At 47.4% G+C, this 25,787-nt stretch overlaps 1 protein-coding gene and 1 long non-coding RNA gene across 9 annotated transcripts in view; both read left to right on the forward strand.

Moving 5' to 3' along the window:
* Fyn (FYN proto-oncogene, Src family tyrosine kinase) overlaps positions 1-25,787 on the forward strand; it is a 192,019-nt gene that overhangs the window by 30,963 nt on the left and 135,269 nt on the right.
* Positions 10,935-15,290, forward strand: LOC147998719 (uncharacterized). Its single transcript, XR_015645894.1, has 2 exons — positions 10,935-12,838; positions 13,013-15,290. It is a non-coding gene; the product is annotated as an uncharacterized LOC147998719 (long non-coding RNA).

The following is a 25,787-nucleotide window of genomic DNA, read 5'->3' on the forward strand; positions in this document are numbered from 1 at the left end:
TGTGGGGGCTGGCAATGGAACCTGGGTCCTCTGAACGAACAGCCAGTGCTCTTGACTGCAGAGCATCTCTCCAGCCCACAACCAGGTTTTATTTAAGCAGAAAACTTGTTTGTTTGTTTGTTTGTTTGTTTGTCTATCGTGGATGCTATCACAAATTATTACAGACTTGGCGGCTTGAAACAACAGATATATTCCCGGACAGCTTTAGAGATCAGAAGTTTAGCCTTAAGGTTGTCCACAGGCTCATGCTACCTCCAGAGGCTTGGGGGAATCCATTCTTCCTGGTAGCCTCAGGTGTCCTTGGCTTGAGGCCTATGCTGTTGTCTCTCCCGTCTTCTTATCGCCTCCTCTGTTGTGTACACTTGTGTCATCTCGAGGGCTAAATCGTTCCACAAATGCTAACCCAGTGGGAGCCAAGCCACATGTTCAGGTAGCATCTCCAGTTTGCATGGAGCTTGTGTTGGGTGAAGAGCCTTCTTCACATTTTCTTTCTTCTTGCTGTTATAAGATCTGGTTCCCTGTCAGGGCAGGCGTGATCAGCTTAGGGTCCAGAGGACAAATAGACCGGTGGGTTGGGCCATGCTCATGGGATGGTCCTAGCTCAAATAATGTTGTGAGCATGGCACAAGGGAAACTCTTCGATAGATGGCCATCTGGATGGGCAGAGGTTTGGCAGTGGAATTCTCTGGCTGAGTACATCCTGGAGCCAAGAGCAGGCTAAAGGCAGGTGGGAAAGAGAGTCTAGACTCTTCTCAATAAGATAAGGCCTAAGGTAGAAGCTTGAGCCTAAAGAGTAAAAGAAAGCCCCAGTCTAACGTCACAGCTATATCACTGATGCCATTTTGAGTGTCCTTGGCCCTAGATCTTCATCCCCTGATCTCCTGGGAGGGAGTCACCAGCGGAGCTGGTAAACAAGGCGAGCTGTCTAGCTGAGGAGATTGCAGGGTGAGAGGCGGGTGATGACACCAGCCCACACACAGACCTGTTAAAGTCAAAACCAGACTTACCTCTTTAAAAATGTGCTCGTGTGGCTTTTTGAGTCGGTTTTAGCCATTATTTTAACTTTCTGAGATACCTCGAAATCTGTTTTCTCTGATTAACGGATTTCCCCCCATTTTCACTGTGTATTTATTATTGATGACTTCTTTAAGGACAACCTGATGAAAATGTTGACTGAGGAACAATGTGCAAAACCCTGTCCCAAGAACATGCTATCCTGGGATGTCGGTGCCCCCCTGGGGTGGAATCATCTCTCTCCACAGTCTGCATAGCTGAATCCTCACTTGTCCAGGGTTTCTCTTCATGCTCACTAAGCTAGGCCTCTGAGTGGCTGCCTAGTGCTTTGCCGAGCCCACGATCTAGTAGTTGTGTGACAGTGCCCTGACCCGTGCCCGTGATAAGGGTTCTTGGTTAGCCACTGTGCTGAGAGATCCTTCATTGGCGTCTGTGGTTTCCAATTCTGAGCCTGTTTCCTGTCACCTAATTAGAGTTTCCGTTGCTTTGACAAAAACACCCTGACTGAAACAAGCTCGGGAGGAAAGGACTTATTTGGCCTACAGTTCCACACTGTTCATCATCGAAGGAAGTTAAGACAGGAACTCACACAGGGCGGGATCTGGAGGAAGAGCTGAAGCAGAGGCCATGGAGGGGTGCTGTTTACTGGCTTGCTCCCTGTGATTTTTCCAGCCTGCTTTCTTACAGAACACAGGTCCACCAATCCAGGGATGACACACACACAATTGGCTGGGCCCTTCCCCATCAATCACTAATTAAGAAAATGCCTGAAGCCCGATATTTTGGAGGCATTTGAGAAAATGAGAAGTTGAGGTTCCCTCCTCTCAAATGACTCTAGCTTATGTCATAAAACTGCCCGGTACAGGTTTTGTTTTTAAAGGAGGGGCGGGGATTCTGTGCTCAGATGTAGCAAGCTGTGTGTGTGTGTGTGTGTGTGTGTGTGTGTGTGTGTGTGTGTGTGTGTGAGAGAGAGAGAGAGAGAGAGGGGGGGGGGCAGAGAGAGAGAGAGAGAGAGAGAGAGAGAGAGAGAGAGACGTGTGGGAGACCAGGTGACAGCCTCAGATGTCACCCCCAGAGCTGTCCACCTTCTTTGAGATAAGGTCTCTCACTGGCCTGGAGTTTACCATCTAAGGCCAACTGAGTGGCCAGGGATTGGGGATTCCCTTGCCTTTGCCTCTCTGCTGCTGGGATTACAAGTGTGTACTAACACATCTGTCATTTTTATGTGGGTTCTAGAGGTCGAACTCAGGTCTTCATGCTTGTAAGACAAGCACTTTACCAGTTAATCCCCCAACCCCAGGCTCCCGGACTCTCTCTTAAGGGCTCTACTAAAGACTGGTCCCCTAGGTCTGTGCGTTCTATAGAGAACTCATAGCTGGCGAGCATGGCCACTGTGGGGAGGACGTGGTACGTATGCACTCAGTAGTGAAGGCAGTCAGGATGGAAAGTGAAGGAGACTCGGATCCCTGCGTGCAGTCCTGTTGACAAGAATGAGTCAACAGTTTGTCAGTTTACATGGCCCCTCCAAGCGAGAACTGAAAAGACTGAGAGTGCCTCAGAGTTGCACGTGGGGCGTGTGACAAAGCAGAAAGGGTGTGTTGATCCAAGGTCCTGATCTTGGCACTGACAAATCGTGAAGTGGTATCAGGAGATCACAGATGCCGTGTTGACTGTCCAAAGACAGGGTTCATACCGTAGCACCTGAAGCAGGGGAGCCCCAGGAGGGAGCTGGGTCATGATGGCCCCCCTTCCCCTGTCACAGGCTGAGCTGGCCGGGCTGGCTTACTTCCCAGCTTTAGTGGGTAGGAGATCTGTACAGCAGGCCAACGATTCCTTCCTTCCTCTGCCCTGTTTCTTCTGTAGCTCTGTCAGGATTGAGTGTTATGTTAGTTTAAAACAAGCAAAGAGAACCTTTGTCTGGGGATGGTTTAGTCTGTCTTTAGAAGAGTATTTTAGTTCTTTTTTTTTTTTTTTTTTTGGTTCTTTTTTTTCAGAGCTGGGGACCGAACCCAGGGCCTTGTGCTTGCTAGGCAAGCGCTCTACCACTGAGCCAAATCCCCAACCCCTAGAAGAGTATTTTAAAAAGTAGACCTTCTAGACCAGAGAAAAGAATAGTTTGGTGCGTTAGTTACTGCCGCTTAGCCGATTCTACCGTTACCTGATAGGAGAAGCGCCTTCCCCTTCATAGTGGAGCTGGGCACGTGTTCAACTGATGCTTATGGGAAGAAGTAAAAGCAAGTCTGATAACAGGAAAACATTTGAATAGCCCTCAGATATGCAGGCGACTTCGCAGCTGTGGTTCTGTCCACTATGAGCTGTGAGCTAGGAGGCTGTGGGTCTAACATCACAGCCCATCGACCGCTAGAGCAAAAACCCAGGACACCTCAGTTCCTCGTGTTTGGATTTAATTAATTTTGGCTTCTAGCCATTGTAGCCTCTTTTGCATGTCTCTTTTGCTGTAGTGATGGAGAGGATAGGGTCGAAGTCTGTTTTATAGATTTTACAGCATCAGAGTCAGATTGTTTGGAGGGAAAAGTCAAAGGCTTGGGAAATGATCTCTTCAAACCGACAGAGCAGACGCGTTACTCAGGAGAAAGTACTTGTTACCTGTTGGAAATGCAACTTCACCGACCTGTTGTCTTCATCTGTCTCTGGAAGGTAAAACCCAGTTCAGTGAGTATCTTCCTCCTGTTTTCATAAAAGTCTAGGCAACCCTTACCCCTGGTCTTTACCCCAGGAGCCCCCATTCCTTCTGTGTCATAGACAGAGACAGTTCATAGACAGTTTCTGCTTCCTTTCCTGTCAGCGTGTCTTCTGACTGGGTTACGGTCGACAGCGTCATTCACTAACCTGAAGGAACCTGAAGGTGCTTGTCCAGCAGCAGCCTTCCCTTGTCCCCGTCTGCCACCTCCAGTCTTCCTGGTTCATCTGTTGCTTTGTACTGGATCTCTTTCCCAGTTTTCTGTGGCGTGCGGAAAACCTACTGGCCCAGCCCTGTGCTCTACCCACTTGTCTTTGTCTCGAACTGCCAAGCTCTGCGAATGCTCTCCATCACCCTGCCCCCAGCATCAGCCTTTCCTCCTTTTGTGGGTGCTCTCCAGCACCCCCACACCCAGCACCAGCCTTCCCTCCTTTTGTGGGTGCTCCCCAGCACCCCCACCCCAGCACCAGCCTTCCCTCACTTCGTGGGTGCCCCCATCAGCCTTCCAGGCCCTCTGTCAGTCTCCATCAGTAACCTACTGTGAAGTTTTGTTTCTCTCAGGGCCGTATTAAGTGGCATTCTTATACCATTGGCCTTCTTCAAGATTCACCTCTGTTTCGTGCATGAAATGAATTTATGTTACTACTGCCTCACTTGGCATCCACTTTATGAATGTACCATAATTTTTACGTATCTTCTGTCAATGGTTGTCTGGATCATTTTTTTAAAAAAATATTATTACTGTTGTTGTTGTTATTATTATTGTTATTATTGTTATTGTTATTTTGCTATTTTCGTCAGTGCTGCCGTGACCGTTCTTGAGTGTGCACACTGCAGCAGCTTCCCCTGAGAGATACCCAGGGTAGAACTCCCGAGTCAGAGTGTGCGTGCATCCTCCACTCCACCGGATAACGTTATGCCAGATTGGCCGTCCCACTTGACAAATAGTGAAGGAAGAGTAACTTTCAAGAGGAGGGAGAAGTCTAGAGAAAAGTGGAGCGCAGGATTACCCGAACATCGGACTGGGGTGTGAAGTGCAACTTCCTGCTGAGGAACGGAGTAACCGTGGGATACTGAGGAAGAGCAAGACGGTTTTAAATTGTCATTGGGGAAACAGTGGCAAGCTACCTTATGGGCAGGAGTCACGTTGCCCTGAGGAAGCAGAGGCCATCTTGCTTGTGGTGGGCATGCCCAATCCTCTCGTCACCAGGTTCTGCCTGTCAGCACCTGTAGGTCACTGTCTGGGGAGGGGGTGCTGCCAGACACAGACACGTCTGTTTCCAGGTCAGATGGATGGTGTCTTGGATTCTAAGAGAGCTTTCCCAACAGCTGCAGAAGCATGCACATATTTGGCCAGTTACCTCCCTCCAGACACAGGGGCCCCTTGTGCCAGCCTTACTTTCTGTCCTTCCTATTTGACACACTTTACACACACTTATACACTGCAATCATATCTGACACACTTACACACATGTATACACTGCAGTCATATCTGGCACACTTACACACATTTATACACTGCAGTCACATCTGACACACTTACACATACTTATACATTGCAGTCATATCTGACACACTTACACACACGTGTACACTGCAGTTATATCTGATACTTACACACATGTATACACTGCAGTCATATCTGACACACTTTACACACGTATACACTGCAGTTATATCTGACACTTACATGTATACACTGCAGTCATATCTGACACACTTACACACATACACTGCAGTCACATCTGACACACACACACTTATATACTGCAGTCACATCTGACACACTTTACACACACTTATACACTGTAGTCACATCTGACACACTTATACACTGCAGTCACATCTGACATACTTTACACACACTTATACATTGCAGTCATATCTGACACACTTACACACATTTATACACTGCAGTCATATCTGACACACTTACACACACTTATACACTGCAGTCATATCTGACACACTTACACACACTTATACACTGCAGTCATATCTGACACACTTACACACACTTATACACTGCAGTCATATCTGACACACACATTTATACATTGCAGTCATATCTGACACACTTACACACACTTATACACTGCAGTCACATCTGACACACTTTACACACACTTATACATCGCAGTCAGTCATATCTGACACACTTACACACATTTATACACTGCAATCATATCTGACACACTTACACACACTTATACACTGCAGTCATATCTGACACACACACACACTTATACACTGCAGTCATATCTGACACACACATTTATACATTGCAGTCATATCTGACACACTTACACACACTTATACACTGCAGTCATATCTGACACACACACATTTATACACTGCAGTCATATCTGACACACTTACACACACTTATACACTGTAGTCATATCTGACACACTTACACACACTTATATACTGCAGTCATATCTGACACACACACATGTATACATTGCAGTCTCTTCTACTTCTTAGCTGTACCTGATGAAAAGTCAGAAGTCCTGGGGCTCCTCATTCATTTGACCAGAATGCGAAGAGAAAAATGTCTGGCACGATGAATAATAGGAAATGACTCTGAGCTGTGACACAGTCCTGTGTGAGCTGACTGACTGGGCAAGTTCTGATCACTCCGATTGTTAAGCCAAAGGGGTACATTTGCTTTGCTTTTCAAAGAATTCCCATTCTTCCAAATGTAGCTGTGGGGATGGGTAACTTCTTTTGTTGCTGTTTCTGAACTGCAAAGTGGAGCATTAAACCATTAAAAGCCCATGTTCTCCTGAGGCTGAGAAGGGCAGCTTTTTTTAACTTGTTATTTTTGGACCCTCTTCATTAATAATAACATTCATCGGATACATTTGATTCCAGGCAGGGAGCTTACTGGTGCTGGCATCTTCAAGATAAATACATCGTAGCTTTTCATTGTGTGTTGACTAGTAGTATTGCCTGTTAGACACTTTTGATGGTGGTATTTCCAATTCCAGGAAACACTGGTGTTCTGTAACTAACAGTTGTACACTGCCAAAAAGGTGGCAAAGAGCCCTAGTGTCCCACGATTGGTTTTGCCTCATTTAACCTGTAGAGCCCCGTGGAGTAAAAGTATAGTCTTAGTTAAAATGTTGACTGCCCGAATTAATAAGTAAGTTGGTCAGATGTTAAGTTTCTAAATAAGAAAGCAGGATAGGAAGTCACTTGTGGTATTAATACAAACTTAATTTTGAAAACAAAATTCCCATGTGGGAAAAGCCTACAGAAACCACACTGGAATGCTAACAGTTGTCTTTGGGATATGAGATTATGGGATTTTCTTGTCTGTGTTTGCTAATGTTAACTATAGAGTTTTATAAGAAAATTAATTAAAAAGTGGGTTTAAAGGAAGTCAGTCTGGATTTCAGTTGCTGCTCTCCTTCCCACGAACCAGCTGTTTGCCCATAGGCGAATGTCTCTGCTTGGCACTGACCCCTCAGGAGCTAAGAAGATGTTTCTTCTGCCCCATTCACAAGGCTGTTGTCAATTGGCCTGCCCGAGCCCCCACCCTCCACCCCCTCTCCACTCTGGTTCCTTGTTCCCCCTTCCCTGGTGAAACCAGCCTCACCCTGTCCACACCCACAAGCTGTGAATGATGTCCTTTTGTCTGGTTTCTATTCCGTCCTGCTGCGGCCTGACTCTGATTATGCCCTCTTGGGACTTCTGTTTTAGCATGGACAACTGATGATAATTTTAGAGAAATGATAGATGAGTAGGAAAGACTTCTTGACCTTATGTGATGCGGTAGTTTGAGTAAGAATGTCCCCCACAGGCTCATGTATTTGGATGCGTAGTCATGAAGGGTGGTACTATGTGACAGGATTAAAGGGGTTAGGAAGTGTGGCCTTGCTAGAGGAAGTGGCTCCCTGGGGGTGTGCTCTGACGTTCTGAAAGCCTCAAGCCAAGCTGTGTGTGTGTGTGTGTGTGTGTGTGTGTGTGTCTGTCTGTCTGTCTGTCTGTCTGTCTGTCTGTCTGTCCCATATCTGGCTCCATGCCACTATGCTCTCCCTACAATGATGATAATGGACTAAGCCTCTGAAACTGTAAGCCAGCCTCCAATTAAATGTTTTATTTATAAGAGTCGCTTTGGTCATGGTGTCTCTTCACAGCCATAGAACAGTGACTAAGACAGATCACAAGAAGGGGAAATTTGAAATACTGAACTTCCTAAAGTGTCAAGTATGTGTATTGTGACAAATACACATTTAATGTATGTATAATGACATTCACGTTAATTTGAGGGCATTCATGTTAGCTTCCCTTTCTTTAGTGAGGAAGAAATATATGTTTGTTAGATAGGCTGATATTCTTGGCTCTGTCTTGGAGAGAAAGGCACTGATGGCTCAAGTCTCCAGGGCTGAATGTGAGCCTACAGGGGGTGCTGCTGGGAACAGGACCAGAGATCACAGCGATGCAGAGTCCCGTGTACCTCAGAGTAAGTTTGCTCAGGATACAGAAGGAAAACTAAGTTCTGAACAGTAGTAGCCAGCCAGCCATGGCTTGACCAGAAACCCTGGATAATCTTGCCCTAGGTTTCAGGAATATCTAAAATATGTAAAACCCATACTCATGTGAGCTCAAGTTATTCTGTCTGTTTAGACCATACGTGGAGCATCCGAGATCTCCCTAGACTTGTGGACGTCTAAACAAGCAAGCACAGAAGTGCAGAAGTGCACTCTTGCTCTTTTCCAGAGTAGCATCCAAGTCTCTCACCTAACCTACGGCCCCTCCAGAATAGCAGACTCTTTGTCTGCCTCTGGCTGACTCGGCAAGTTACTGGGCATGCCGAGAGTCAGATGAGGGCTATAATCTCTAGGGTCCTCCTATCATAAGAGTCCAAAAATGACTCAGTAATTCCACTGTGTATTTTAAGTGCTGGCATCTCAGAATGTGTAACTAATTAAAGTCACAGGAGATAAACAACAGTGAGTTCCAGTCACCTCAGGTTCCAAGCTCTTCGATAGAGGGCTTAGTGGGAACAGCACCTTTCTGAGCAAGGCCACATTTCCTCGTGGCCCTATACCAGCCCCAATTAGTATGAGGCAAAACAGGGACAGGGATAGGAACTTCATACAGACCAGTCAATTGGTGCTGTCCCCGGGTGTTTGACATAGTGGATTCCAGCAGCCACAGGCTCATCAGGAAGTAGATGTGGGCTTGTCTTCTTTTGTCTGGTTTCTGAGGGAAAACGTCGCATTAACTTGCACGGTTATTTGGATTCGTCAAGCAATGGATATATAACCTCAGCTCACTTTCACCAAGCGTCTTTCCTCAGGCCACCTCACGAGTCACCTGATACGCTGTACATCCCTCTCTTGAACGTCTGGTGTGGGGCATAGTCCCCCTGTGGCTTACAGAGACAGATATGCGCCAGGCCCACCATGCTCCCTCAGACAGTTGTGATTTGTCTTTTTCCTCTCTTCCTTCTCTCTAGAGTCTGATGAACCATTAAACCCATCAGATAACGGGAGGATCTCTGCGATAAATTTTTGCATACTTCTGTCATCCTAATGTAACCGTCCTTCTTCAAAAAAGGCTTCGTGAAGTCTAAAATTAGGATTGTCAAACTACCTAAGAGAGACAGGAGGGCTCTCCCGCTTTCAGAGTTCGGTTTCGTTCACTGCACCGCCTTACACAAGAAGTAATTAAATGGGTTGGGAGAATATGTTACACTTATTTATAGTAACGGGCACGTCACATTTATCATCCTTACTGCACACTCTGCTTGATTGCATCCTCTCAGGGACTAAAAGGCTGGGACTCTTAAAAGTAGTGCCAGTGGCTGGTTTTGGCCATCTCTGATGTAGCTGTGAATATAGGTCTTAACAGATCAAGGTTGGAAGAGGTCATCCACACTAGTTTTTATACAAAACCTATATTTGCAAGGGCTTAAGTGTGCTGTTAAGAGGGGCATGGTCCGTGGCCTGGGTGATGATAGAGAGATGCCATCCCCTCACTCCTCGCCACCTGTGGCAAGCAGGAGAGTCGGCCTTGCCTCTATCAGTGGCTGAAGCACTTGGGAAAGCAGCCTGTGCTTTGCCTCGGAAGCACCGTAGAGCTGGCTCCTGGTGGCATAGGTGTGGGTAAGTCAGCCCTCAAGGCTGTGAGCCTGGAAGAGTTTACCCTGCTCCTTGCCGGCTGCCTCATTGGGTGAGCCAGCTGGGCCAGTGCTGGGGAGCTTGCCTGGTGGTGAGCACACAGGAGAGCCGGCAGGCTGACCAGCTCAGCTGCCACTCAGCCCAGATCCAAGGCTCTGATTGGTCCACCCCAACATCTACCCTGTCTGTGAACTGCTGGAGCGTGTGAAGGGGGGCCAGTCCTGCAGATCCAAAGCTGCAGGATCTCCATGACACAGGTCAACAACAGGACATCTGAGAGGAGTCCCGTTGAGAACCTAATATTTATAGTGTAGCAGAAGCCGGAGACCAGGCTCTGTAGATCTCTTTGCAATGGGCATCTGTAAGTAAGGATGTATGGACGAAAGGGTTTAGTGTGGGACACACGGTAACACACTGCAGCTTCCAGGATGAGATTATTGTCCTAAGTCTTTAGAGAAGGAGCCGTGCAGCCTACAACGTCGTGTTTGGGGACCTGGTTCTTTCAGGTAGCTAAAAAGCACAGGACAGAACTTGGAGCTTAATTCCCTGCCAGTGTGCAATCTTATTTTATGTTATTTCAATGTAGGAGCTCTAGAAATGATTTCTGCCCTGTGGAGCTCTATCCAAGTGTGGAAGACAGTCTATTGATATTTTATTTGGGGCTCAGTGGAGACTAAGACACTGTATCAGTCCCCACATGGATGTACAGATATTACAATTAATTATATCTTGGCAAACAATAAAAATGTCTGTTTCTTTGCCACCTTAAAAAAAAAGAGAGGGGCACACTGGGCATGGTGTTATCTGTACCCCTGTAATGCGATCACCGTGGGATTACATCACTGAGCCAGGGTCTCAACTTTAAGGCCAGTTTAGACAACATAGAGAACCCTATCCGAAAAAAAGGATGCTTTTTAACTTTATACGTTTTTAACTTCTAAATTAAATCTTTGCCAGTTAAATCAATGTCAACCGTCTTTTGGGTTTTATATCTTAACTTTGATACCACAGCAGTGATAGAACTCGTCCATGGTTCTTAAATTTGGTGATAGTTTATTATTATTATTGTTATTATTATTATTATTATTATTAGTTGTTGTTGTTGTTCTTGTTCTTGTTCTTGTTGCTGTTGTTGGCTTTTGAGACAGGGTTTCTCGGGGTCACCTTGCTTGAAACTCACTCTCTTGATCATGCTGGCCTCTAGTTCAGAGATCTGCCTGCCTCTGCCTCCCAAGTGCAGGTACTGAAGGTGTGCACCACCACACCTGGCTTAGCACGTTAATCTAAACGTCCTCTAACACGGCAGATTTTTCAAGCAAATAGAAGAGAGGTGTCGAAGCCCAAATGGCACACCCCACTTTAAAAATTAGCTGGGTACCCTGAATGCCTGTTCAAGAGCAGAAGACAGAACCCCGCTCTAGAAAGGCAGCTGTATAGATCTGTGCCAAGCGCCCCATCACTTCCCTCAGAAGTCTGCTTGCCTACAGATCAGACCCTTCTACCCAGTTGTCTTTATTATGTTTCAGTGTGACATAAACATTCCTTTCCACTCCTACTGACCTCCAGTATACTCTGTTGCTTCCTCAGTCATAGAGACAGCCATAGACATCTTCCTCTGCTCAACCTCTTAGACGTGTAGAGTTCCCTTTGGGCAGGCATGACTGATGTGTGCTCCCTCAACAGCAGGGCCATCTTTACCCCAGTGCTACTTGGCTCCAGGTCACAGACTCATCCAGTCATGCATTGCCAGCCGAGTCCTTCCTGTGTCTGTCATCTGGCTTCCCACCGCCTTGTGATCTTTGCTGGGTCTGCCTCTGTCCACAGCACATGCAGAACTCTCTCCCTTCCCACCAGGAAGTTTCCCTAGGTTTCTCCCAGGCACTTGTACTCCATCTCCCCGCACTGCTGACACATTGCTGGCCTAAGAGGGTCGTCAGGCAGGTTGACAGTCAGTGGTGGTGCTTGGGCATCTTCCTTAATGTCCCGACCTCTGCAGCACATGGTTCCAAATGTCCTTGTCCCTGTGGAGGTCCAGACTTCTGTCCACTCAGCAGCTGTCTGTTTGGCTCCCCTGGGATCTATACAGGTTTGAAACACTTTTAGAGATTCGAGAGGAAGAAATACCAAGAGAGTTAGAAGACAAGACCCTGGCTGCCCTACATGGGCACTGTCCTCTCTGTCCTGTCCTGATGCTGAGTCAGTGACCTCTTGGCTAACCAGGAGGTACAGAGACTTGAGTTTGTTCTTCCTTTTAGCACCCAGCCAGCCACAGGGTCCACCCCTACCATCTGAGAAAGGAGTTGCGCTGGTAACCACAACTCGTCTGTGTCAGTATTTCACTGACACACGTAGCTGGGGGTAACCTTTGAGATTGTCTCCTCTGTCTCCTTCATTTTGACAGCCGGGGGGCTGCAGTCAGAGTGGGCACATGACCCGTCTGCCATCAGACAGCAGTGAAGTCAGCGAGCCTCTTAGTTCAGCTTTCGGGCTCTCGCTGTCCTGGTTTGCTGTAACACAGAGGGCACAGGTCACGACTCTTCCCATTCTGTCCCTCTGCCCACCTCGTAGAAGATGGGGTGGAGGTGCTCTCTCCACTCTCAGTTGTCAGCGACATCTCGGATAGCCTTCGGTATACTCCAGGCTCTTTTGTGTACGTAACTTACTTTAAAACCAGATTTTGCCGTCCGCCCAGCTTGCAAGCGATGCAGCTGATGCTTGCTGGGAGCTTCTCCGTCGGCACCTCATTCTGGCACTGAGTTCAGAAGCACACAGGTCCCTGGAGACATCTGTGAGAAACCGATCATGCAGCAGGGCGAGCTGAAGCATCTCCGGTCTCGAGCCCTCCTGTGGACGAAGCGTTTAAAGGCTCTGAGGGTTCATACCGAGAGAACACCATGAACTGTGTCTGTTTGAGGTGAAATTCACACGACAGGAAACGTCTCAGTGTGTGTTTAGCTGTTGTCAGGCACATCCGTGCTACTGTGCAGCCGTGACATTTCGCCTTGCAAAGCTGAAACCTTGTTCCTCCAAGACAGTGACTTCCTCCTCTTCCCACTTCCCAGCCCCTGACAGCAGGCATTCTGTTCTCTCTTTGTATTTATTCTGATTCTAGGTACCTCACTCATTTAAGTGTATCTAACTGTAGTATTTATACACCCCACAGCACAATGCCCGGGACACAGAGAGAGAAAGGGGAGGCCAAAAGTATAATATATTCCTAGCAGCTTGCTTCCTCTCCAAGTTGGTTTAACTTCCTAGAATTTCCGGAACCTCACAAAACAGTGATACCAGCTGGGTCTAGGTGTTCAAAACACAAGCTTTTGGACGTTTTCTCATATTCAAACCGTGTTTAAAATGTTTGAGAGGGCTGGAGAGATGGCTCAGCGGTTAAGAGCACCCGACTACTCTTCCAGAGGTCCTGAGTTCAATTCCCAGCAACCACATGGTGGCTCACAACCATCTGTGATGGGATCTGATGCCCTCTTCTGGTGTGTCTGAAGACAGCTACAGTGTACTTATGTTTAATAAATGAATAGATCTTTAAAAAATGTTTGAGAACCCACAGTTGTTTAACATGTATTAAACCCAGGTCTCTTAAATTCACTTGGCCACAGAATTATCTTTCCCATGATACACATAGAATATGGGTGTCTTGAAAAGCCCCAGGGAGTCTTGAGCTTAGTAAAAAAAAAAAATCTCCATTTGTTTCAAGGGCAGAGCAGAGGAGAAAGGCTAGGGAGTTGGGTCGTGATACTCTTGGCCTGAGTATAAAATCAACAACACAGTCCCAGAAACTGCGAAGGGAAGAGCTCAAAGAATGCGCAGCCACCTGTGACAAGACAGACCAGCATGCGAGCACGGCATGCAGAAGGTGGGCTCCGGGGCACTGGTCTTACCTTGGTCTCCGCTAGTGACCTGTATGATCTCAGGCCAGGGAGAACAGGGGTTGGGAAGCTTGGTGAGGAGGGGGCCTTCAGCTTCAAATCTCCTGCTTGCTGTTACCCCAAAGAAGGAAGAAGGTTGTGTAGTCAGGTCTCTTTGAGGGCTCACTCTCCTAACTTCCTCTGATGGCCTGCAGTGTACATCCCGAATAACTGAGGAACAAGTGGGAGCACTCTCAGCCAACCCTCCATGTGGCTTTGTCTTTCCCAGACCTCGAGTGCGCGGGCACATCAAGTTTTTCTCTAGGGTAAGCTCAAGAACTCCTAGGTCTGCTGACCCGGAGGAGGGGCGGAAAGACCCAGAACACTGTGTCTAGTGTTGTCAGTAGTGTGGAGTGCAATAGTGTTAGGGACACCCAAGAGGCAGCAAGCGGCTGTCTCTGTGATAGCCTTACAAAGCTGCATTTGGTGTAGATAAGGATTCGAAAAAGTATGAGGAGGACTCCGTGCTGTGCTGTAAATAAACACTGCGGTTGGTTCTCCGACTCCTTTGCTTCAAGTGAGTTCAGAGCTGGCCTGTTGCGCCGGCCCCTCCCACCCAGGTTCTGTGTTCCCCAGGATCGGAGATCTTACGTGGAGGCACCGAGACCAAAGCGTCAGGGAAATTCTGTGTAGACTCCAGCAAGCTTCGTCCACAAGCCTGTTTTCTCATCTCTGCACATCCTAAGAGGTCCCTTCTAGTGTCGTGGCTCTGTGACTTTCACCAAAAATTAAACACAGAATTGGGTTTCTCATTGTAAAGGAGTGGCCGCTATTAGATGCTCTAGATGTTTGGGTTAAGTTGGTGAATAAAGCCACTTAGCCAGCTTGGGGAGAGAGAGGAGGCACAGGCGGTGACCTCCAAGACATTCCGAAGCAGCATAAGAAGGTATCTGTTTGACATGGAAACACGGTATCCTGGCAAGAGAAAGGGAAGGCTGTTAACGTGCCTTTGAGGCTTTTAGGAAATCTATTTTCGATTCAGGTTCTCTTGTTTGGACATAAATGAGTATCATCTCAGGTCGAATGATCCCTTAGAAAGCTTTCTCTGTAAACAATCTAAGGCTCCGGGTAGCATTACCTCCAGAATGCGCGTGTGCGTGCGCGTGTGGGTGCGCATGTTCCTGACATGTGCACACACATCTAGATGAGTAAACATGTGTACATACATGCGTGACTCTGTTGCCTAAGACGCGGCAAGGTCACAGCTCTTGGCGTTTTCCCAACCAGTTCGTAAAGGCCAGCTAGTGTGCCGTAGTCACACAGCCCTCCCATCCTGCCAGCTTACAAGGAAGGAAACGGAACACGGAGATGCCAGTGGCTCAACAGACCAGTGAGTCAGAGGTGGGAACTGGCCTGGCCCCCAGCCTCTGACTGGCGGAGGCCGTCTTCCTCTGCCTCCCAAGTTCCTTTTACCAGAGGGAAAGGCCAGTCCTCACTGCCCCTTCTTTTTGCCCGTGGACCACTTCCACCCCCACATTTATATGATCAGTAAAAAAAAAAAAAAAAAAAAAAAAAAAAGGGAAGATACTCACTTCAACCCTTCTGTGTCACTTTATAACGATAGTGTAAAACATTGCATAATCCAGAGACAATTTCAAAACAGCCGTCACTGGATTTCTCAGTGCTGTAGGACACAGAATCTACGCAGGCCAAGTCCCCCTTCGTCCCTCCAGTTCTCTCCTCGTAGTCCAACCTTCACGTGTGTGTCCCCGCTGAAGCTTTCCTAACCAAGGCTGGAATTCCTGCCACCTGTCTTCCTGCTCCACATCTCAGAAAAGCCAAGGTTAGGAAAGATCTTCCCACAGGAGGACAAAGAAAGGCACCCAAATCCAAGTGGCAGCTGCACAGAGACATCATAGGAACGCGCGGCGTTCGTTCATGGCTGACGGCTGTGTTCTTAGGGTCTCTTCTAAATTATCACACGGAATGTAGTCCTTACAGAGACGTGCCATGGCGGGGTGATGGCATCTTAACTGATGTAACCTGACCAGTTCCGCGTGGTAGGGAAAATGCTGGAATGGGACCCCAGCTCCCTGATCCTAAAGTCATCCATCTTTCTTCTTTATGATGCTGCCTCTGAATAGCACAGGCCTTCGATACTCCACATTCCTTCAGTTGCCAGATCAAAATCCTAACTGTTTGTCGTTAGCATTGATTCAGCTGAATTCATTTTGCCATACATCTTGGAAGCGTAGTAGGTAAGTTAAAAACAAAAGCCTATGGGAAAACCTTAGGAAGTAGAACTTCCGTTTGAAAATGCAGTCCAAAGAGATCCTAGCAAGCTCTGTGGAACCCTATTCCAACAAATCAGGGGCGACGGCTCTTTCTGCCCGTCAACACTACCGACGGTGTTAATGGCAGGTCCGGACCTCTAAGGAAGTGCTTGCGGTGCAGAGAAAACGACAGGCAGTTCCTGGACGTACGCATGGGAGGCTTAAGTCTCAGGCAAACTCTCTGTACTTGTGACTTGGTAGGACTAAGATAGGAGTGAGAGTCCTCAGCTGAAGTGGCACCAGGGTGCCCTTGGTGGCAGCACCGTGGCTGAAAGCTGGTGTTGACCGGCCAGGGAGTGCTGGTGGGGAGAGAATCCCAAATGGAAAAAGGAAGAAAGCCTAGAGAAGAAAATACCCAGAGCAGACAGCAAGAGAAACCCAGCATAGTGAGTGGGAAGCAAGACAGAGGTGAGGCAGGTGAGGCAGGTGAGGCAGGGGGATGACCCAGGACAGGTCTGAGTGTGAGGTGAAGATAGGGTGACACAGGGATGCCTGGCACACAGGCAAGGCGAGGATGTCGGGCAGCCATGTCCCCAGAAAATAGGGCAGCCTCTGTTCTCTTCACGGTCGCCCTCTGGGATCTCATACAGACTTCACTAGACAGTCCTGCCCTGGTGTGCAGAGAGATGCTCTCCCACAGGCCTGAGACTGTGCTCGCTGCCCCAGAAGTAAGGTCATTTGGAAGTAAGCACACTCATGTATCATGATCCAGATTTGTCCCCTGATACGCCCTGAAGACCAGAGGGAAGTGTGGTGAGGTCCAGCGGTGACAGCTCACGGTGATGTCAGCCCAGGGGCCGTCAGTAAACACACATCTTAAGCCAGAACTCCTTCCATTTTCCAGCGTTTGCAGTGAAGACCTTAAAGACCATACCCTTACACGAGAGTCTCAGCTCTTTGGAAGCATGGCACTGTGTGCTTGCTTCCAGGTCCTGAGGCACGGAGAGCGAGCGAGCGAGCGAGCGAGTGAGCGAGTTGAGCGAGTGAGCGATATGCTGAGCTGATTAAAAATAGCATTCTAATGAAATTGTTGGGTGTGTCGTAGTCAGCTACAAATGGGAAGTTGTTTCCTGAGGAAGTTTGATAAACTGAAAGTTAGCTTCAAGGTACAGACATTTGTGTGGGGGATTTTGCTGCCCCTCCTTAGGCTTCCCTTTAAATCTTTTGCTAGTTAATTGTGAGTCCCACCCAGACACATATTTTAACAGCTACGACAGACCCCAGCTGTCCGTTACGGTAGCATGATGTAAGAGGTCAGAGCTTCTGAGGGTAGCATCCGGAAAGGAAGAGGAGGGGACTTTTTAATTCAGATGTTGCGCGTGTTTAAAGGGATGGAAGGGCACTGTTAGAGGTTTTCCTTCCTAAGACGGGAAGAGGGAGGAAGAACATACTTTTCGATTTGACATTTTCTCCTCAGTCCCCAGCCCTTAGGTTGTCTCAATGCTGAGGTAGCTCTCAGACGTGTTTTTATTTTGCTAGAGTGGTTTTTGCCATCATTTAAAAATCATGGCATTTCATATTGAAATAATCTAGATTTATGTCCTCTGTTTTAAAAGAGGGTGATTCGCCATTTCGGAGCCAGTCTCTTGGCTGTCTCCCCACAGAGGGTTCCTGGGTTCTGCCTCCTCCCTCTGGCCACAAGTGTTGGCTGTCATTCACAAACGCACTAAGATTAGTTTTGTTATGAACATGAAACAGGCAGAGACGGGGGCCTGGTTTCCCTTGTCCCCAGTTCCCCTGGCTCGAGATATCACCGGTCCTGTGGCGTTGGATTGTTTCACCCTGCTGCAGTCACAGTGACACAGCCGTGTCCCAGAGCGTAGGTGAGGAGCTGCACTCAGAGATGGTCTGCCCCGTCTGCTGCCGTGCCCGGCATGGCCTCTTCTGCTCCCAGCGGCCCCTCCTCTGCTACATCGTCTGTCTCTTCTGCTTTGCCGCCTCCTCCACTGTCCGTTTCAATGATTAATTTTCACCATTATTCAAGTATCACACCCCAAACTTAACTTTTAAAATCTTTAAAAAGTAATATAGCAAATAATTTTTCAAATATTTAAGAAAAACTTTAAAAAATAATTTAGCCAAAAGACAGTCCTTTTTAAAAGCACCTTTGATGGCTGGAGTGATGGCTCAGCAGGTAAGGGTACTTCTGCTCTTGCAGAGAGAGGACCTAGGTTCAGGTCATAGCACCCACCTAGCAGCTGTCCCCTGCCTGTTACTCCAGTTCCAAAGAACCCAACACCCTCCTCAGGCTTCCTTAGGGACCAGGCAGGCACGCGATGCCCAGGCACGATACTCATAGACATGAGATAAATTAAGACCGTCTCCCTACTCCCTTTTGTGGAGTTAACCGTGATTAACCCCTGGATGTGTTTTCTTCTCCTGACCCTTTCTATGTAATATAGTTTGTGGTCGTTTAACATAAGCAGGGTCGTGTTATGGTGCAGCGTTCCCGCCCTGGCTGGCATAAATAAATGTCTGCCTCGTGCACCTTATCCTCGTGCACCAGCACCGAGTGTCGAGATTCCCCAGCATGGCAGTTTTGTAATTACACTACTTAGCATGTTGTTGCCTTTAAGGTCATGCATCTGTTTTTCATAGGACCGTGAGCTCTTTGAAACAGAGCCTATCTCCCTCTGTCACAGTACCTGTCGGTGTCTGTTCACGCAGTCAGCAAGGAAAAGTGCTGGGTTTGCCCCTTCAGTAAAGCCATTCTAATTTAGCTGTGTATATGATATTCATGTAGTAATTTAAATCCAAATTTAAATATCCTAAGCTCCATAGTCAACATACCAGTGTATTTATTTTAAGTTACGTTAGCCTGCTTCTCAGATCCTTTCCTCACGGTTTTGAATTAGTTTCGCCTTCCTCAGGAGCCAATGGCAGCCCGAAAGCATCTGCTTTCAGAAGAGAACTTTACATGTTGCTTGTTCTGGCCGTAAGAGGTATTGATATCTGGCAGTTCGGTTTTGAATATCTTAGACAGATTTATAGTTTGGTATCTTGCCAAAACAGATAGTATTTGGTCTGCACTCCATTCGTTGTAAAAGTCTCATCTGTCTTTAAAGAGGGTGTAAGGGCACCATGGCTGGACAAACAGAGCTTCCCGTAGAACAACACCTCTTCAGGAGGAAGTCACTGAGGCTCATGAAGCAAGCCTTGTCACATCCAATTTCAGTCCTTTCATTTAGTGTCCTGCTGCTGTTACTAACCCTGATTAAAGAAGACACCAGTGGAAACGTCTGTCACCTGATAGCTGTGGGATGCCTTCTCGGTTCCAGTCATGCTCGTGCAATGGTCCTGGGTTTATGGGCTGGAGAGAGTAGGTCTGGCTGTTCAGAGTCGATCCGTAGGCTGTTTTTCTTAGAAGTGGATGAGTTTCTTTTCTCCCAGGGTGAAATGAGACCTTTAAATAGTCGAAAAAGCTCTCATCACCAGACCAAGGGTGAGTGTGTGGGGGGGATGTTTTAAAATTTACTCATGTATTTGAGAAAGTGGGGAAGGTGGGACTGTTACCAGGATTGTGTTGGAATCATTGATCGTGTAATTTCCTACTTAGACAAATTTAAAATACAAGTAAAGAAGCACAAATTTGACAGTAAAGAAACAGGAAATTGGGTCCATAAGGACTTCAGCTGTGTGTGTGTGTGTGTGTATGTGTGTGTGTGTGTGTGTATGTGTGTGTGTGTGTGTGTGTGTGTGTGTTATGTATACATATGTGTAAAAAAATCTGCCTAAGGGTTACAGGATGGTAAAAAGTTCTGTTTATTATGACGAAGGCCTTGGAGAAAGCTACTCTTTAAAAGGTGGGTGGAGAGGAAAGACTGCAACATGGAGAGCTATCAACAGACAAGAATTGGGAGGCTCTGAGTCCAGATTACATGATATAATAAGACATGTTTAAATGACAGATACAGAAAAGGAACAGAGTGGCAGTGTCCCCACAGATGCCTGTATGTAGAGAGTGTATAGGAATTTACAAGCTCCTCTGAGAAAGTTTATTTTCCGTATCTGCAGGATTGTGGGTGGCTGGTGGGACGTAGGGAACTGAGAAGGCAGAAGAGGGGCATTTGACTTAGTCTTGTCGTCTGGGTCTCTGACGAGAACAGGAAGAGAGAGGGGGTGGTTTCATCGAGACAGGATCACAGTCAGGCTGGTGAGGCTAGTCATTCTAGCTTAGAAGTCAGGCCTGAGGCGGGGAGCAGGGACGTTCAGAGGTCACCAGGGAAATAATAAGAACACGATTTTTGAAGCTCGGTGAACTCGAGAGCCAGGGTTTGAGCAGGGTGTGGTGGCTGCTATGGGGAGGTCCTTGGGGACTGAGTTAGGGAATTAAAAGGAATGGGGAAAGATGAAAGTGATACCTGTAAGTCAGGACTGCCCAAGTGAACTCTACAGTCTGGGGAGAGAACAAAACAGCAGCCTGACAGCTTGAGGCCATGTTCTGTGCTGTTTACTTGCAGTTTGTGGAGTTTTCTATCCCTGAGGAAATAATTGTGGCTCTCATGTAGACAGCTCTGGTAGAGAAGGCATGTGACAGCAGCATCAGAGGAAACTAGTGAGCAGTTCCACAGCGGCAAGGCCGGGGTCAGGTCCCATTGCAGCCCGGGGTCAGGTCCCACTGCTGAGGGAGAACCAGACCCCTGAGGCGGCCCACAGCCGGGGCTCCAGGCCAGCAGTCAGAAAGCGCGCTTATTGGGTTTACCAGCATCCAGTAAATGAACAGTACAGACATCAAAGGAGCCTGATGGCTAAGACTGGTCGCTTCCGGCGGAAGGTACCTCAGCACCCAGCCTGTGGGGTTATCATATGCTGACACAACTTTAAAACGGAAAGGAAAACAGGGCAGCTGGACTTGTATCCTTTTTGGAGGTCCCAGGCTACAAAGTGAGACCCTGTCTCAAAAGGAAGGAAAAAGGATTTCTATGAAGTCATTAAGGTCATAAACAGTTTGATCAGATTAACCCAGCCACTCTTGACGCCTCCAGCATATAGAATGGTGTGCATGTTGGGCACATGCCTTAGCTGTCCTCAGGAACACCCCTTTCTGTCCTCAGGAACACTTCTTCCTACTGGATTGATACACACCTAGGAGCTAGAAGGAATGTGTGTAACCAGCCGAGCTCTGTTTCTTTCAACCCTCCACGTTGCCATCTCTGTGCAGGATTGAAAACACAAAGCTTGTTCTCAGTATGGCGAGCCCGATGCTTCAGCCTGGCATCCGTAAATTTCCTCACACTTCAGTAATTCAGATAAATGGCACCCAGCGGAACGCTTGCAGTCATAGGGCCTCCGTGTTCTCTCTGCCTTTCTCACAGTCGGCTGATTCTTCGGGGCACACGTGCATAGATACAGGGTTTCAGAGGCTGGCCCGAGGCTGGTCTGAACTGCAGCCCAGCACTGTAGGAACCAGGCTAGCACCCCAGCGAAGGACACCCATTGCTGTCAGTAGGATCTGCACAGACACTTAGCTTTTGTTTACCAAGCAATGCTTGCATTTTCTCTTAGATTGAAAGAGAAAGATAATCGCAAACCATGGGTTCTTAGTACAGGCTGTCTACTTTCAAACCCATCCAGCCAACGAGAATCTCTCTTGTTAAATAAGTCGAGGTCTTTGTGTGTGGAATTAACAGATGGAGAGCACTACACTTGGATAAGTACGGAGCCCAGGAGCTCACCCGTGGGTTGCGATGGTCAGCCAGAACATGGAGAAGGCCAGGCTCAGCACAGGGCACAGTGCGTCCAGGCTGGTGCCATAGCTGTGTTGTAACTGAGCAACACAGCTGTGCTTCTAAAGTGCATGAGCCTCTGTCCACTCTGAGAGGAGCCTGTTCATAAGCTCGATTCACAGAAAAGAGGACAGCGGACACGGACCGAGCACAGTATCTGAGAAACCAAGAAGACATTGTCCGAAGTGCGTCCTGAGTGTCAACCATTTCTCCATGTTATTATCGTCCCCCAAAGCTTGAGCAGTGGGGACCGCACTTAAAGAGCAGAACCACTGCCCGCCAATGGGAAGTTATGTGGGCACTGTGTGTTTGATTGTAAATCCACACAGTGCTGAAAAACAGAGGGGAAAGCGAAGATGATCCAGATCCCATCCCTCGCCCTAGAAATCTGCATCTGTATATCCAGGGATACAAGTGTCTCCTCGTGGGGATAGAACTCAATTGACAGCCTACTTTGAACACATTAATAAAGAAAGCACTATAGATTTTGGGTCGTTGAATACAGTTTTACATGACAATTTTTTCATTCTTTAAAGAATACTTTATTAAAGTTTCCATAATCCAATCCAGGGAGACAAGACCTGACACGTTTGATACAGTGCATCACCCCTTTAAAAATTGGGGAGATAGGGGCTGGGGATTTAGCTCAGTGGTAGAGCGCTTACCTAGGAAGCGCAAGGCCCTGGGTTCAGTCCCCAGCTCCGAAAAAAGAACCAAAAAAAAAAAAAATGGGGGAAATAAACAACGCCGGCTCCACACAATAAACGGGGTTACCTACCCCAAAGCTGACCCATCACAGCTGATGTTTCTAAAACTCCTGACAGTATATTCATGTATATATTTTTATAAAGATCAATCATAGCAGCATTCATTGGAAACAGCAACAGCTTTACCATTTGAACAAAAATTACAGAAATATCCAACACACTCCATTAGGGAAAAAAGGTAAAAGACAGCATCTCAGCAAACGGCATGGCTCTGTTACTTTGGGGTACCTGGCACTGTTTTCTTAATTTGGCTTCCCAGTCGCCTAGATCCAACAGATCAAACTTGTGATCCGGGCGAGCCCAGGCTTCAGCAGCGCCTGTGGTGCTTCTTGGAATGCACACAGCTCTCTGTACCTTGGCCAGGTCTCCTTGAGGTACCACAGAGGGAGGGTGGAAGTTAATGCTAACCTTGAACCCAGTGGAACGCCGGCCCACGAACCGGATACGGTTTTGACGGTGGCAGTGGCAGCGCCCACATCTTTGGGAACTTTGTTTTTCAGGTTCATTTTAAGAGAAGTTCATTTTGCAGAGAAACGATTGGGAAGTGTTTAAAGCGTATACACAATATACACACACGTGCACATGTATATACATACATACACACACATGGACACACACACACACACAGAAACATCCACACATGCACTGAATTGGTTTAAAGGCTCATACCAAGCTTCCAGTGGAAAACAAAAAGCAAACCTTACCTTCTTCATGTTCAGGGCTCTGCTCTGTTCTTGTGGAGAGTTTGAGGTCTCATCCGTGGATGCGGCGTTCCCACTTGACTTTTATCGTTCTCCTCCCCACTTTATGTCTCTTGAGTTGAGACCGAATTCATAAAACCTAAGCCCGTTTTATGAAAGTTTACCCAGCAGTTATGTTCTGTTGTCCTTCCACTTCGTTGTTATTTTGGTTTTTGAGACAGGGTCTTACCATGTAGTCCTCCCTAGACTGCAGCTCACTGCGTGAATCAGGCTGGCTTCTAACTCGGAGATCTGCCTGCCTCTGCCTTCTGAGTATGCCAGATTAAAGGCGTGTGCCTGTCTGTTTTGACCTGTTTTCCTAAGAAAGCATTTGGGTATGTTGCGGGATTTCCCCCTTCATTTTCAGCTCCTTAGAGCGAGTGTTGCACCTTCTCTTGCAGGACTAACACACATGGGCACACATGAAAGTGGCAATGAGGCTACCCACACTGACTAGGACAGGAAATGAGGGCTTACTAGAACTGCTACCAGGGTGGTCCAGGTGATAGGAGCTTAAATGTGAAGACCTTCTTCGATTCACTGGTGTGTCTTGGAAATCCTCTGAGCAAAGGGGTTGTGATTATCTCCATTTTGTAGAAGACAGCTCAGATCTGGAGAGGTGCGGCATCTCATTTAAGACGGTAGCATAATTATTCATCTAAATGTGAGGTCTGTCTCGGTAGCCTTCATGATAGCTCTTAATCACCGTACTCACGCTCCGCGTCTTTCTTCCAAGCACCTTCTGACTCTGACGGGGCCAGAGTGGAAAGCCATCAGAAGCGTTTGAGCTACCCTGGGGATACATTGTACTGTGACTCAACCCGAGTTATTTCTGTGGATCTCATCGAGAGGAGACACGGGTTTAAATGAAGCCGATGTGGTAGGACCCCACTGTCAGGATTACCTCTCTTAACCCAGTCATCGGCTCACGCGGGGCTTTATGTAACGTTCAAATCACTACGTAGGTGGCCGGTTATAGGTGACTGCACATCTGTAAGAGGGGAAATGCCAAGCCTTTAAGGTGAACTCACCAATACAACTGTGCAGGTTACACGCAGCATGTTGAGTCTGCGCACTCTTGTAGGCACCGTCTGATTAAAGTGGAATGAACAGCGAAGTAGACGTCCACTCGGACTTGTTTTGTCAGGCGACTGTTTATCTGTCTGACTGACTTCAAGGGACTAAGACGTGTGTGAGCAGCCTCACTGTGTGTATTAATGTTCAATCATTTGCAGTAGATGCTCTTCCAAGGGTGTGACTCCCTCTACAAAAATACCGCAAGTGCTCAGAATGTCTTTTATCTAAAGAACGCACTGTTGTAGAGGTGACTGTCAACTGTTACTAAGAAAGCAAGTGCCACAGCCCTCGTGTATGCATGAAGAAATTGTAACGTAGATTGGTTACGTGTAATTAGTCTAAATTGCACGAATCCAGTAATAGGGGATTTGCTCTTTGGCTTCACTCTGTGAGCTCGTGATCTGATCTTTGACCTCTAGGAAGCTCAGTTGCTAACTACAGCCCTGCCCTCGCCCCTGTAAAAAAAAAAAAGAAAAAGAAAAAGGAACGATTCGGGGCTAATTAATCCCTTTAAAGGAAGTGACGTAATTTTGTTGTGTAAGCATATTTGATTTTTTCAGCATATCAACTTAAATATTAGTAGCCATTTGTTCTTTCTCTGCCTCATTTTTTTCCTACACAGTTTCACAGAATGCACACCAAGCAGATGGCCCAGACAAGCGCATGGGGTATTTACAGCCAGTACAGTGGAGAAGGCATATGTGCTAAGCCCTCCCATACCCGCTCCCCAGGAGCCATTAACACATTCATTTAGTTGAAAGGGTCCGTGGTTTTGCCTTGGGCATTTCAGCTCTTCTCCCCTGAAGCATTACCATCTGTGCTGCCCCCTCCCAGAGGCCTGGCACCTTCCCACCGCTGACCCAGCCGTGCCCTGCTCTCCCTCAGGCCCCTCACACACTCACGGAGACAGTGCTGATTGCAGTTGCTCTCCGAGTCTCACTGCACCCCACTTAGCTTCGAGCCTGTCTGGCTTCCACACGAGGATTGGGAAGCCCTTAAGGAAGCTACTTCTAGGCAGGTTCAGTTCTGCGTGGTTCCTTTTATACATTTGAGCTCTCGCTGTCCACACACTAAAGCCCTTGAGTGTGTCCACTGGGCATCAAACCAAAGATTTCTTCTATTGTATGCAGTTTCAGAACCAGCATTCCCGATGAGTTGCAGCAGCGGTGTTCATGCGTCAGACACACCAATCCAGGCTCCTTTCCCGATATCCGCCAAGGGATTCATGTGCACGTTACTCCCCTTCCAACTGTTCTTCCTGGGCCAACAATAGTATATATCGTTATAGAAAATTTTCTACCCAAAATACAGTCATTTCTACTTACTATTGTCCTCTAAAATTGAGAGAGAGAGAGAGAAACAGAGACAGAGACAGAGAAACAGAGAGGCAGAGAGGCAGACAGAGAAATGGCTCAGTCGATAAAATGCTCAG

Source organism: Rattus norvegicus, chromosome 20, assembly GCF_021556685.1.
Source record: "Rattus norvegicus strain SHRSP/BbbUtx chromosome 20, alternate assembly SHRSP_T2T, whole genome shotgun sequence".
Taxonomy (NCBI): domain Eukaryota; kingdom Metazoa; phylum Chordata; class Mammalia; order Rodentia; family Muridae; genus Rattus; species Rattus norvegicus.